The following is a 12102-nucleotide window of genomic DNA, read 5'->3' as shown; positions in this document are numbered from 1 at the left end:
CGCAGACAGTCATGAATTTCAGAGTTCCCGTGTTTGGTGACGTTCCATTGGCTGAGCCAACTCCTGTGACCACTGCATAGCTCTTGGCATCTCCCCTTGTACTGTGGCACAACAGCGTCGACAGCAGCTCCTCACTAGAGCCCGTGGTCTATGCGGGGGGATCCCAAGCCTCCAGAGAAGTGTCGGCACATAAACCGGTCCCCGCACTCCAGGTCTGCTTCCTCACCCAGGTGCAGGCTTCCTTGTTAGGGGGCCTGGAAAATGCCCCTGTAGGATAGAGTCCGTCCCTGTAGAATAGAGTCCTTCCCTGTGGTTCCCCGACCTTGGGACTGTACAGCCCAGGGAAGTGTCAGAACAAAAATAAAATACCACACAACCTCTGGGGACAGGATTGCCAGTTTTTGTGTTACCAAGTCTTTTTTTTTTTTTTTTAAAGCATTTATGAACTATCATTTCATAAAAGAAAGGGCGTTGTTAATCCCAGATAAGTAGGAAGGGCATCACTTCTGAACAAGGGACAGACTTTCCAAGAAATAAGCCTCTGTGTCCTGGGCTTTAATGGGGTCTGTTCCTCAAATAATTCAAGTGCAGACCAATCTCCGGAGCAGAAGCGTTCTCTTTTTTGAGGTCAGTCTTGTGGGGGAGGTGAACACCGATGACATCATCACACAGAGCAAAGGCAGACCGGCCACTGTGCCAAGGAGTTCAGGTAACAGGGGTTGACCTGTCTGGAGGTCAGGGAGACTTCTGGGGGAGTGAGCACCCATCTGAGGGCTGGAGGTAGGGGCAAGTGCTGGCATCCCAGGGTGTGGCACTAGCAAAGGTCCTGGGGTTAATGGGGAGTTAAGGAAGATGAGAAGCAGCAGTGTGGCCAGGTAGGGCAGGGTGGTGAGGTGAGATTGAGATTGCCCCAGGGCCCAACATGTAGGCCTCATAGGTGGATCAGGGACCTGGGGCTTTCTTCTAAGAACAGTGACAAGTGTTTTTTACCTGGTGAGAAGATCCACGTGTGTATCTCAGAAGGGGCCTCCCTGGCCTCAGTATGAGGGTATGTTTATGGGGTCAGGGACAGCATTCCAGCAGGGAGCCCTGTTGCAAGGCCAGGCCTGTGGGACTGATCCTGCCAGAGTATTGTCCGAAAAGTAGTACCCAGCGGCCTCTCGCATACCCTGGTTTGCCCCAGCCAGTGGGTTTCAAATGCGCCTGGGTTCTGCTTTATGGCCCAGGCACGTGGACTGTTTATTGCATGGAGACCTGTCCTGTTTGATTCAGCTAGTTCTCTGGAACCCAACCCATCAAGCCTTCGAAGCTAATTATTAACAACAGTAATGCTATTTTGGTTGTCCTCATCTCCTGGCAAGGCAAGCTGCCCTGGACCTCCCATCAGCTCTCCCCCTGCTGTTTCTAGCCCAGGGCCTGCCTCTTTAAGAAGGGAGTGAGTGTATGGAGGAAGCCCCGGGTCCCAGAAAAATACAGACTCAGGAGAGGACGGACCTGGCCTCTGCCAGCTCTTCCTCGCCATGCAACCTGAGACAAATCGATGCACGTGTCGGCCTCGGTTCCCTCATTGATAAAGTGGGAGTAGCAGCACTCACCCTTGCCTGATTATTGTAAGGCAGAGCGAGAGCGGTATAGAGCGGTTGCAGACTGCTGGCTCTTAGGCCCACAGATGTCCTTTGGTGTCTGGCAATCTTCCGTGAATTGCAACATTTTAAAATCAAGACATCTTGTCGCACAAACCCAGGTAGCTCCCACCTTGAATCTGAAATGGTCTGGTCCCTTGGGGCCACAAGCAGCATTGGGCTGCTTCCTCCCAGGGGCAGACGTGCTTCCCACCCACGTGCTGTCTCCTGCCGCGGGCCCCCACTTAACCCCAGCCGCCCGCTCAGCCCCTCCTGCTTACGCCAACACAGTGGGGCTCGAGCTTCCTCACAGACCTGCCCATCTCCTGGTCAGTGGTAGCCCCATGCAGGCCCTAGAATGTTGGGCTCATCTTCGACTCCCCTCTTTCTCTCCCGCTTGCCTCCTAGTCGGTCAGCGCCACTCTGCAGCCCCTCTCTCCAGCCGTATCCAGATCTGACCACCCCTCTCCACTGCACCCCTGGCCCTTGGTTTGCCTGGCCATCTGTGTCACCTACACTGTTGTAGTAGCCAGTCTCACAAGCCAGTCACTTGCTTCTGCCTTGTCCCCTTCAGTTTATTCTCAACACAGTGTCCAGTGTCGTCTTCCAAAACATAAGTCAGATCGTGTCCTCCCTTCGCTCACAGCGGCCTCCTTCCCACTCTGACTGTACAGTGACCCAAAAGCTGAGTGTTGCCTCTCTTCAGACACACTGGGCACATTCCCACCCCAGGGCCTTTGTTCTGGTTCTGCCCCCCACCTGCAAACCACTCGTTCCCCCAGAACAAGTGCAGCTGTGGGCACTTCCCTGTGTGACAACCGTACCCTACCTGTACTTCATCTGTGTTTGAATTTGGGCCAAGTCCCCCCTCTTTCTTACCTTTTTGTTTGTCCATGGATATGAACATGAATGATATGCGCGACCTGGCAGTGTTCCCCGTTTCCACAGGTCCTCGCACTCTGCGTGCTTCACCCCCTTGTCCTGACAGGCGAGAGCTTGTAGGCCTTGTGGAAGTTCCTGGCTAGTTCACCTGACTGCTGAGATGCTGTTCGCCAGCGACAGTATTCTGAAGCTCCGCAAGCAAGTGGCTTGATTTTAAGTCGCGAAAATGTGAGCTCATTGATTTGCTTCTCTTGCAAGGACAGTGATAGTTTTGTGGTTCCATCTGTCCGTTCTGGAAAATTCTCTATGTTACCTTATTTTGTTGATGACCTGATCGTTGTCACATGCCTCATCCTGACAAAAAAAATTAGAAAATAGCATAAATGATAAAGAGGGAAAAAACACTGGGGAGGGGGCCAGTTCTAGATTATCGTTCTAGATGATCGAAACAGAGGAGGAGACAGGACACTGTCCACTTGGATTGGATCTTGGGTGGAGAGGAACAAGTCACTTTTTTTTTTTTTCTTAATGAAAACAGAAAATTTGCATGTAGATTGTGACTGGATCGAGTAATTTGAGGTCATGATTGCCTTTCTTAGTGTGATAATGGCACTGTGATTCTGCAGGAGAACGTCTTTGTTTTTAGGAGGCACAGACTGCAGTGTTGAGTACATTGTCATGCTGCCTGAAGCTCTGGAATGACTCACAAAATAAAAATGTGAGTGTGTGGGTATAGTGAGAGAGGAAGCAAAGGCAGCTAAGTCCTTAACAGTCGGTGACTTGTAGGTGGAGGGTACATATATGTTTGTTGTGCTCTTTTTTAAACCGTTCCAGAAGTTCGAAATTTTTCAAAATAAAAGCTTAAGAAAGTGGCAGGAGAGAAATCAAGTCCCTGAAAATCCAGCATGTAATTCAAGGAGTGTCATGTTTAGGGACCGGGCCTTGGATTCAGAAAAAAAACGGAGTTTGAATCCCAGCTGTGTGACCTTGCGCAAACCAGGGAACCTCTCTGAGCTGTTCTTCCTCTTAGTGGAGTGGGGATGATAGTGCTCCCGTCAGGACTGCTCTGCAGATCAGAGAGAGAATTCCTGCAGAAATGCTCGGGCTCGTCTGCCGTGGGTGCAGGCTTTCCTCACAGAAACAGTCACTAGCATTCATCACCCACACTGGGCGGGGGACGACTTGTCCCGCTAGAAGGTTTTCTGTAGGAGTTCTGATGAACCAAAAGCCCCATGACTCTTTCTGTCCATGGGATGCACTGCGAAGTGGAGGCGGCCACGCAGGCGTGCTAGATAGACAAGTCTCATGGAAAGATGACTTTTAGGAAAGTGGGTGCTGGCTGCTTGGCGAAGACCCGAAATCAGTAGGGGAGGCTTGATTCAGACCCCGATGGTTCCTTGGGGGCAAGTTAGTTCAAGTGCTCAGCTGCGGAGCCCCAGAGAATGGTCTTGTTTGTTGCTGATGCTGACCCCCCAGAGGAGAGTGTGGGGCTCTCCAGCCCGCATCCCCCCAGGGCTCTTTGTCCCTAAAAGGGGATATGGTGCACACGGCGTCTCTGCCCGTGGACATCCCCACCTGTGCCTCACCTGACCTGCAGCCTGGGGTCCTGCTCCAGCCCCGCGGTCAGGGGGTCTCCCGTCATCTCCCTGGTGCGCTCACACGGCGTCTGGCACATAGTAGGCGCTCGAAGAAGGCTCGTTGGATTGAACCGATTAGAGCTTTAGCAGCATGTTTAATTATTCATAAATGCTTAAGGCACTTTCATTAACATGAAAGTGGCATTTCTAAATGTTGTCTTGAGTAATTTGAGGACGTTGGATCGTGAGTTAAGAACCATGCTTGTCCATCACTACCAGACATTGGGATAGTCAGGCTCCCAGTGCGGACCACCACCCCTGCCTTGAAGAACTAGACCAAGAGTCTTAAACTGACCCAGGTGCTTTCTGAACATGTAGATGATCTTCATTTCAACAGTTGAAATACCCCACATCATTTTACCTAAGAACTAAAATGCTGCACTTTTTTCCCCTGGCTCCTCCTGGTTCTCCAGGACCCTGAACGAGACTGATCAGAGAAAACCATGTTCAAACTCAACTACCGATTCTCTAAGAGGACAGAAAACATGGGATTAACAGCGTTTCCCCCCTCTCTATGAATTAGGCGGCTCCTCCGTGTGCTTGATGAATAATGTTGCTGGCCCCTTTTCAGAAATGAAGTAGAAATATGGAGAAATGAAATTTGTATCTTATAAAGTGACTGGAAATGTGATTATAATACAGCTGTCAGTTTTGTTCAAGTGGAAAATTTTAAAGTAAATCCAATTGCAGCATTATTTGGTTCTCTTAAAGCAGGGTGATGTAGCTGTTTCCTGCGTATTGATTATTTGATTGGTACCTGTCTGCTGAACTAATTTTTTTTTTCTTAGTAGCGCTCATTGATGTGGTTTAATGTATATTCCTGTAATCTTTCCCTGTTTTATAAACTTACAATCATAATTGAGCTGCATTAGAGAGACACATTTTGCTGAAATCACAAGGTCATCTAATGGCTGTACCCTCTGTTGTCAGTTAGGTATTCAAATAGTCCTAAGACAAGTTTTTCTGGAAAAGACAGAAATTAAGATTTTTTTTTCCCCTCTATGAAGGAGAATTTCTCATTTCTACTCTGTGCACTGGGAAATGAGGTATTTGAGTGGAAGAGACTGGTTTTGAGCTTTTTCCTTCCTTGCCTATAAAAATGGTATATTTTTTCTGAAGACGATTTACAACATAACTGTTTTTCCCAAATCCCAGTCCTTCCCATGTGTTTGAGAATGGGGCCACAGTTTTGTTTCCCCTGATCAGAGGGGACCTGGTGGCTTAGATTTGCTCAAGGAACAGTCTCTTGGGAGGCATGGCACGGCCCCTGGGAAGCGGATTGATTTTGATATGGCTGTGTTCCAAGGCCGCCAGGAAAGCCGACAGGGCCCTAGCACTCTCAGGCTCTGTGACCTTGGCATGTCCTCTAACCTGGGATTTCTCCATCTGTACATCACGGGGCTGTTGGGAGGGAGAGACGGTGCCTGCGGGGCAGGGGCCTGTGGTGACTTGATATGGCCTGGCCAGCAAAGGCCAACAGCGAATCTACTCAAACATGAGCGTCTTTCCCAATCAGTAAGTGGAAAGTTCCATCTGTGCAGTCACTCAGGCCAAAAGCCTTGGAGCCAGCCCCTCTTCTCTCTCTCTCTCTCACCCCTACAACCACGCTCTCTGCAAATCCTGCCACTTTGGGCATGAGGTAGATTCAGAATCTGGCCCCCACTGGTGCAGACTCTGGAAACTGACCTCTCTCTGGTTTGCCAGCTTCCTCCACTGCCTTTCTCCCCCAACAAGAGCCTGGGGCGTCCTTTCAAAGTGGCTGTTAAAACCCTCCAGAGACAACCCCCCCACCCCGAATCCTGCCTGTGACCTGTTGGGCATGTTCCTGCCCTGTATCCCCGTCTGTCCCACCTGTGCTGCTCCAGTCAGGGGAACACAGAAGAGTCTCACCCCAGACCACTGGCTTCAGAGTGGCTCCTGAGCAGCTCCCCACCAGCCCCCGCCCCATGGTGCTGCTGAAGCCAGCCTCCTTGACCACATGTGGCTGACAGGCGGGGGCAGTGAGCTGCCACGGGAAACAGGAATTCGTGGAGGGCGTGGGGTTGAGGGTTAATGTTGAGTTTCAAGACATCCCTCGCTCCAGCCCACGCAGTGAGACTGTCTGGGGCTCTGCCTACACAGGGTTCCTCAGCCTGAAGCTACGGGTTTCCCCGCCCACCACACATCCCCTTCCCCAGCCCCATCCAGCCACCAGGGACAACACAGGACTGCGCAGGCCTCAGGAGGGGAGGATTGGCTTCTGGCCCCGAAACCTGATCAACCACAGAGCACCCAAAACAAATCTCTGGGGAGACCCACGCAGTGACATACAGTGTGACCGTCATCAAAGGGCCACCAGCCATGTACCTCTCTTCTCCCCTAGGCTGGGATGCTGGTGCCACTTCCCCCAGCATGGGTCCTGCTACCAAGCCCGTGTTGCTTTCACCTGTCCTCACCTTCCAGCTCACCCTCGTCCCCACTGGAGAGCACAGGAAGCAGGGAAAGGGGACAAGCACATTCTTTGTGCTCCCTCCCAGCAGGGAAATGTGTTTCATTCAGATTAGTGTTACCACCCGAATTCCTAAGTAGAGGTCAAAGTCAAGACATAGGAAGCACTTGACCACTGGATCTCTGATTTAAGCAGATGTCAGGACGTGAAGATTTGAGGGCAGTGGTGACAAGGATTGCCCTGTTTCCCAGTGACCATCGGGTTGTGGGGCACCGTAGGTGGTCTGGACTGATTTTTTTCTTCAAGTGAATGTCAAATGGTGTTTGCTCTGCTAAGCTATCAATAAGTGTACAGAGTAGAAATCCTGTGACATTCAAAAGTTGAAATTATCATTTCATTTTGACCTGCCTGAAAATAGAAGTGAAAATTGGTTTCCTGCACTGCCCTTCATGCGTCTTTGCGTCACAAGAATGGCTTCTGGGCCCCTTACTTATGCCTAACTCCCTAGGGCGGGTGGTGGGTGGGCCAGTGGCTTCTGACCTCAGGCTCCCTCTGTAGAAAGAAGGTGACCGTGCAGATCCTCCGTCTGTGTTATGCCTTAAAATGACTTGAGTAGCTTCAAACACTACCTTTGTCCAGGCCCCACTCCAGAAAGCTCTGACTCACTTGTTCCGGGGATAGGGCTCTGGCATCTCTAAATGCTTCCTGGAGGATTCCATTGTGCAGCCAGTGTTGGGAACCACTGGGTTAAACCGAGGAATGTTCCAGAAGTTAATGCTTTGTCTTTACTTTGCTGTTCCCCACAAACTCCAGTTCCCTCTTGGAGCTCTCCTTGCTCACCTCCTGATCAACCAGCTGTTGCTGGGGAGGCTGACTTTGGGGGTGTGATGCAGCGGCCACATCTCTCTAGGTTCTGACGTCCGCTTCTTGAGTGCAAACCTCATCCCTCCCAAGTCAACCTTACAAACCCCTCTGAGAGGTGACCTGTTGGGAGCGTGACATCTCTGAATGAGTCTGACACAGCTGGTCTTCACTCCAGGGCTGAAACAGTCCATGTCCTTGAACACGGAGGAATTGGGCGTTAGCTGTGCTGCGGCTCTGTGAGAGTGAGGATCTCTGTCTGGCCAAATTCTGCTGGCCACTGGGAGGGGTCCTCCGGGGAGAGGCAGGAGGAGCTGAGCCCACGAGGGAAGCCCGTCTGCCCTCGGGCTCACTGGGGGCGTGTGCTGCTTCTATGGGAGCAGCCTGTAATATTTAAGGCCTAACATTTCTCGGTCCCTTCCCTTCCTGAGTGCATGCATTTGTGTTTGTGTCCATTAACTGTGCATGCGCTGTGAACGCAGAGTCCAGCCTGCATAGAGGAGGGACCAGGGTTCCAGGCTGGACCTCCCGGAGCACCCCCATGGCCGCGCTGCACGGCCCGCAGCTACACACATGCCCGAGCAGCGCCGAGCTGGAGCTGTGCTTGGCCTGCTTGAGGAAGGACGCGGGCTGCGCAGGAGCGGACAGTGTCTGCAGCACCGCAGCCCCAGCCCGGCCCTGGCTCTCCAGTCGCCCTGAACCAGCACCAGGCCTGGAACTGGCCTGCTCTGTTTCAGGCAGAATCATAAAAACGTCTCCGGTGCAGACAGTCAGTCCAGGAGGCTTAGAAGTCCTTGGAGCCAGGCCTGCCTTTTCCAGGTCTCCCAAATGTTTGCAGGTCATTTGCTTCGAATGACGAGCTGAAGGTTTTCATCCTGGCTTTCTTCCCTTCCTCCATTGGTCTGCTTGGGGCCACCCTTTCTTATACCATGTTCAAGGGAGGATAGACCTTTCCTCTCAATGCCAGCTCATCGTACAGAAGAGCCCCATGCAGCTTCCTGGTTTGTACTTTGGTGTGTCCAGATTATCGTGTGCCTTCCCTGTTTTCATCACCCGTACCCAGGCCTGCAAGTTTGATGATACGCTCTGCATTTTGCTAAGTGCAATCGGGGTTTTCCAGAGCCCTTGCAAAGCCAGGAAATATTTATGTCATTTCAATGACTCCAGTTAACCTTTACCCTTTAACTGGTTGTTCACAAAACTGGCCTCTCTGCAGTGATAGGTTGAACCCCCTCCACCCCCCTGAGCAGTAGAACTGATGAAGATCTACAGCTTTCTCTGTTCCCTGCTGTGCCCGCTTCCCTCTGCTGCCCCCACTCCGCTGAGCCCCACGACGGGACTCTCGGAGAGGAAGCCAGAAGTAGAAACAGGAGTTCCAGGCAGTGTCTAGGGAATGTTCAAGGCTAGATTTGGGCAGCCTTGTCACCACTCCTGGAGGTGTCCCCAGCCCCTGGACCCAGCTCCTGTCCCCAGCTCCTTCCGTTCCTGTTCCAGCACCCTCTCCTGGATCCCAGGGATGAGAGCTGCAGGTCACAGGCCCATTTCTTCCCTCCAGTGAGCACTTGCGTGGGTTAGCGCATTGAACCCGCACGACCTGGCCAGGTGGGTCCTGTGACTATCCCACCTTACAAACGAGGAAGTGGAAGCACAGAGAGGTCGAATAAGCTGCCCAAGGATGCACTGCGCCTCCAGGCAGCGGGAAAGCCAGGACACACACAAGACCGAGCAGAGGTCGGGCTCCTCCGCTCGCTCACCACCCGCTCACCTGTCCATCCATCATTCCCTGAGCGGGCCCCGGGCTAGGTGGTAGGACAGAGAAGAATCAGACACACCCTCCGTTTGGACAGCTGCTGGTGTCCCGGCAGGGGCTACATCAGCAGGTGGATGGGAGTGCTTTGACGGAATCCTTAAGGTGCCGCGGGGAGAACCAGTGGGAGTACACGGGGACAGGGATTGCTTCTGGGAGCCCCGGGCTTTGAGCCGATCTTTGTTCTGAGGGGTGTTCAGTAGGCAGACGGGCTGGGCAAGAATGTCCCAGGCAGCGGGCGTTCTGAGCGAAGACACAACCATGCTTGTGGTCACCTTGGTCGGTACCCCGTGTCTAGAACCTCGGGTTGTGTGATTGTTTCCTGTGTTTTTGTGACAAGTTTCTACAAACTTAGTGACTTCAGACAGTGCATATTTATTATCTTGTGCTTCTATAGGCCCGAAGTCTGGCACGGGTCTTAGTGGGCTAAAGTCACAATGTCAGCAGACCTGCTTTCCTTTCTGGAAGCTTGGGGAAGAATACATTCATTTCCCTGCCTTTTCCAGCTGCTAGAGGCTGCCTGCATCCTTTGGCTCATGCCCATCTCCCATCTACCAACGCAACCATGGTTGCCTTGGTCTTACATGACTCTGACTTCTTCTCCCTCCCTCTTCCACTCCTAAGGACCCCTCCTGATTAGATGGAACCCACCCGGATAATCAGGATAACCTCCCCATCTCAGGGTCTGTAATTTAATCACACCTGGGAAAATCCTCTTGTAAGGTAGCACAGTCACTGCTTCCTGAAATAGCATCTTCGGGGCCCTTCTTCTACCTGCCACCGGTGAAAAGTAGAAACTGGCAGCAGATAAAGATAGAGAGATGGGGAGGAGCTCTGCCTGACACCCCACAGTCGAGGAGTCCCCAAAAACCAATAGCAGATGCACAGGCTAGGGACGTTTACCCCTGGGATGTTCTTGGCTTGTATGACTGGGCGCTGTCCCCCTGCCCTGTCCTTGGCAGACCCATCTCTCCTTCCCGCCCCACTGAGCGCTGAGCCATGCCCAGCAGGGCCCTGCTTTGGTGGTGCAGGTTAAGACCCTCCTCTCTCTACCTCCCTGCTGCCTGCCACCGTCCCCAGGATGTCCCTGCTCTTTGCTTGCTGATATTCCCCAAGCCACCCTCCCCAGTTCCAGGCCCCCAGCAACTTCCTGCCCTTTCTGCCCGTCTTCTCTGCCCTTCCCCTGGCTTCCTGCTGCTGAAGCTCTTCCTATGGTTGGTGCTTTCCCGGACAACCGGGCTCACTTCTCCCCCAAACTCTCTTTCTGCCCTAAAAAAGCTCAAATGTCAGACCTTCACCCCCGCACACAAACACACACAGAAGGCCCCACTCCCTTGTACCCTCAGGCCGCCGGGGCCCCGACTGTTTCTGCTCCCACACCAGTAGTCTAGGACAGCAGCATTGAGAATGGGGGTTCTCTGTAGCCAACTCTGGCCAGAAGGAATTTTTACCCAATGTCCCAGTTTGGTTTTGAGAGGGTCCTTCCTCCAGGAAGGGATTAGATAGTTCCAGTCATTAAACGGTCTGTTGCAGAATGTTAGTCATTGACTAAAGTGGTTGGATTTAAAAATGAAATAAAATAAATATGTTTTGTTTTGTTTTGCTTCAAGAAATGAGAACATTGTTGACCATGATGGAAAAACATTCTGGTTCAGGCCTTAAGTATATGTATGGGAACTGAGGTTCGGCGAGTTATGTAGATGGCTCCCTCGACTTTGATGGCTTTTGCTCAAACGCAAACCCACAGTAACCATGGATACCACGTGCGCATGTGCGCATGCGTGTGCGCGTGTGCACACGTAAGGGGAAAGCGCGGGAGCCTGCTTTGTGGAAATCCAGACCCCCTCGTGAATAGCTGCTCACCCCTTCGGGCCAGGACTGTGGGCTCATGGGGGGCACCAACTTCCCCATCCAGGCCACCCTTCCCCAAGACCCAGATCCAGGCTTTCACTTCTCTTCTTCCTGTGAAGAAAGTGTTTTTCTCAAAAATATTTGACGTTTCCCGTCCCCACCCCCTAAATGATCAACGGGGTGACACCACTGACAGGAATTCATATGGATGAAACTTGAGGGTTGACAGACGTGGCAAGGCCTAACTTGATGGGTTTGCTGGAGAGTTGGGCACAAGTCTGCATGTGACCAGCAGCCGTTTGTTGCAGCCCTACTGTGTGCCCGCCAGAGCCCTGCCGAGTCAGCTGTCTTGCCTCTTCTCATAAAAACAAAGGGACACAGCCCTCCGATGGCCAAACTCACTCACCGCTGGGTCCAGGATAGCAGGTTCCTCCCACCCTGGACATAAAGATTGAACACTTCCCTATTTGGCAAATCTGTATCCTGGTTTTGCTGTCGGGTTGTGTGTGTGTGTGAGATTGCTGTTTAGCTTTGGAAATTGTGGGAAGTGCACAGTCAGCTGCACATCAACAGCTTTTGTGCCCAGTTAGGGAGAAAGTGGGAGCCCCCCCATCAGTTTTACCTCCTCTCCCGGCGAGGCTTCGAGTTTTCTTCCTGGTCCCAGCCCACGGCAATATTAGTGACCCCCTGGAGAACCCAGTCAAAGGCTCTGAGAAGTCCTACAGACTCAAAGCCAGCCTGGCGGGTGGCAGTGGCATGTATGTCAAGCGCTGCCTGAGGATTTATGTGTACAGGTCCCTCAGCCAGGAAGGGTCCCACCAGCACCTGACCCCAGGCCTCCTGAGCTCCAGCTCCCAGCCTCCCACCCGGCAAGCCCCCAGATCTCCGAATCATCCTCATACTGCCTAGCCGCTCTCCACCTGAAGCCTTGTTCTTCTGCAGCGTATGTAGTAACATCTCTGGCTTCCCTGACTCTGGTTTTGGCTGAAGGTGGTGCTACGATCCCAGCATAAA

The 12102-nt window shown here is 52.3% G+C and overlaps 1 protein-coding gene across 12 annotated transcripts in view; it reads left to right on the top strand.

Annotated features, from left to right (window-relative positions):
• The window catches only part of CLEC16A (C-type lectin domain containing 16A), a 207311-nt gene that overhangs the window by 112076 nt on the left and 83133 nt on the right, over nucleotides 1-12102 (top strand). The window lies entirely within an intron of this gene.

The sequence above is a fragment of the Mustela erminea genome, chromosome 20, assembly GCF_009829155.1.
Source record: "Mustela erminea isolate mMusErm1 chromosome 20, mMusErm1.Pri, whole genome shotgun sequence".
In the NCBI taxonomy this organism is placed as follows: Eukaryota; Metazoa; Chordata; class Mammalia; order Carnivora; family Mustelidae; genus Mustela; species Mustela erminea.
This window is presented reverse-complemented; position numbering and strand designations above follow the sequence as displayed.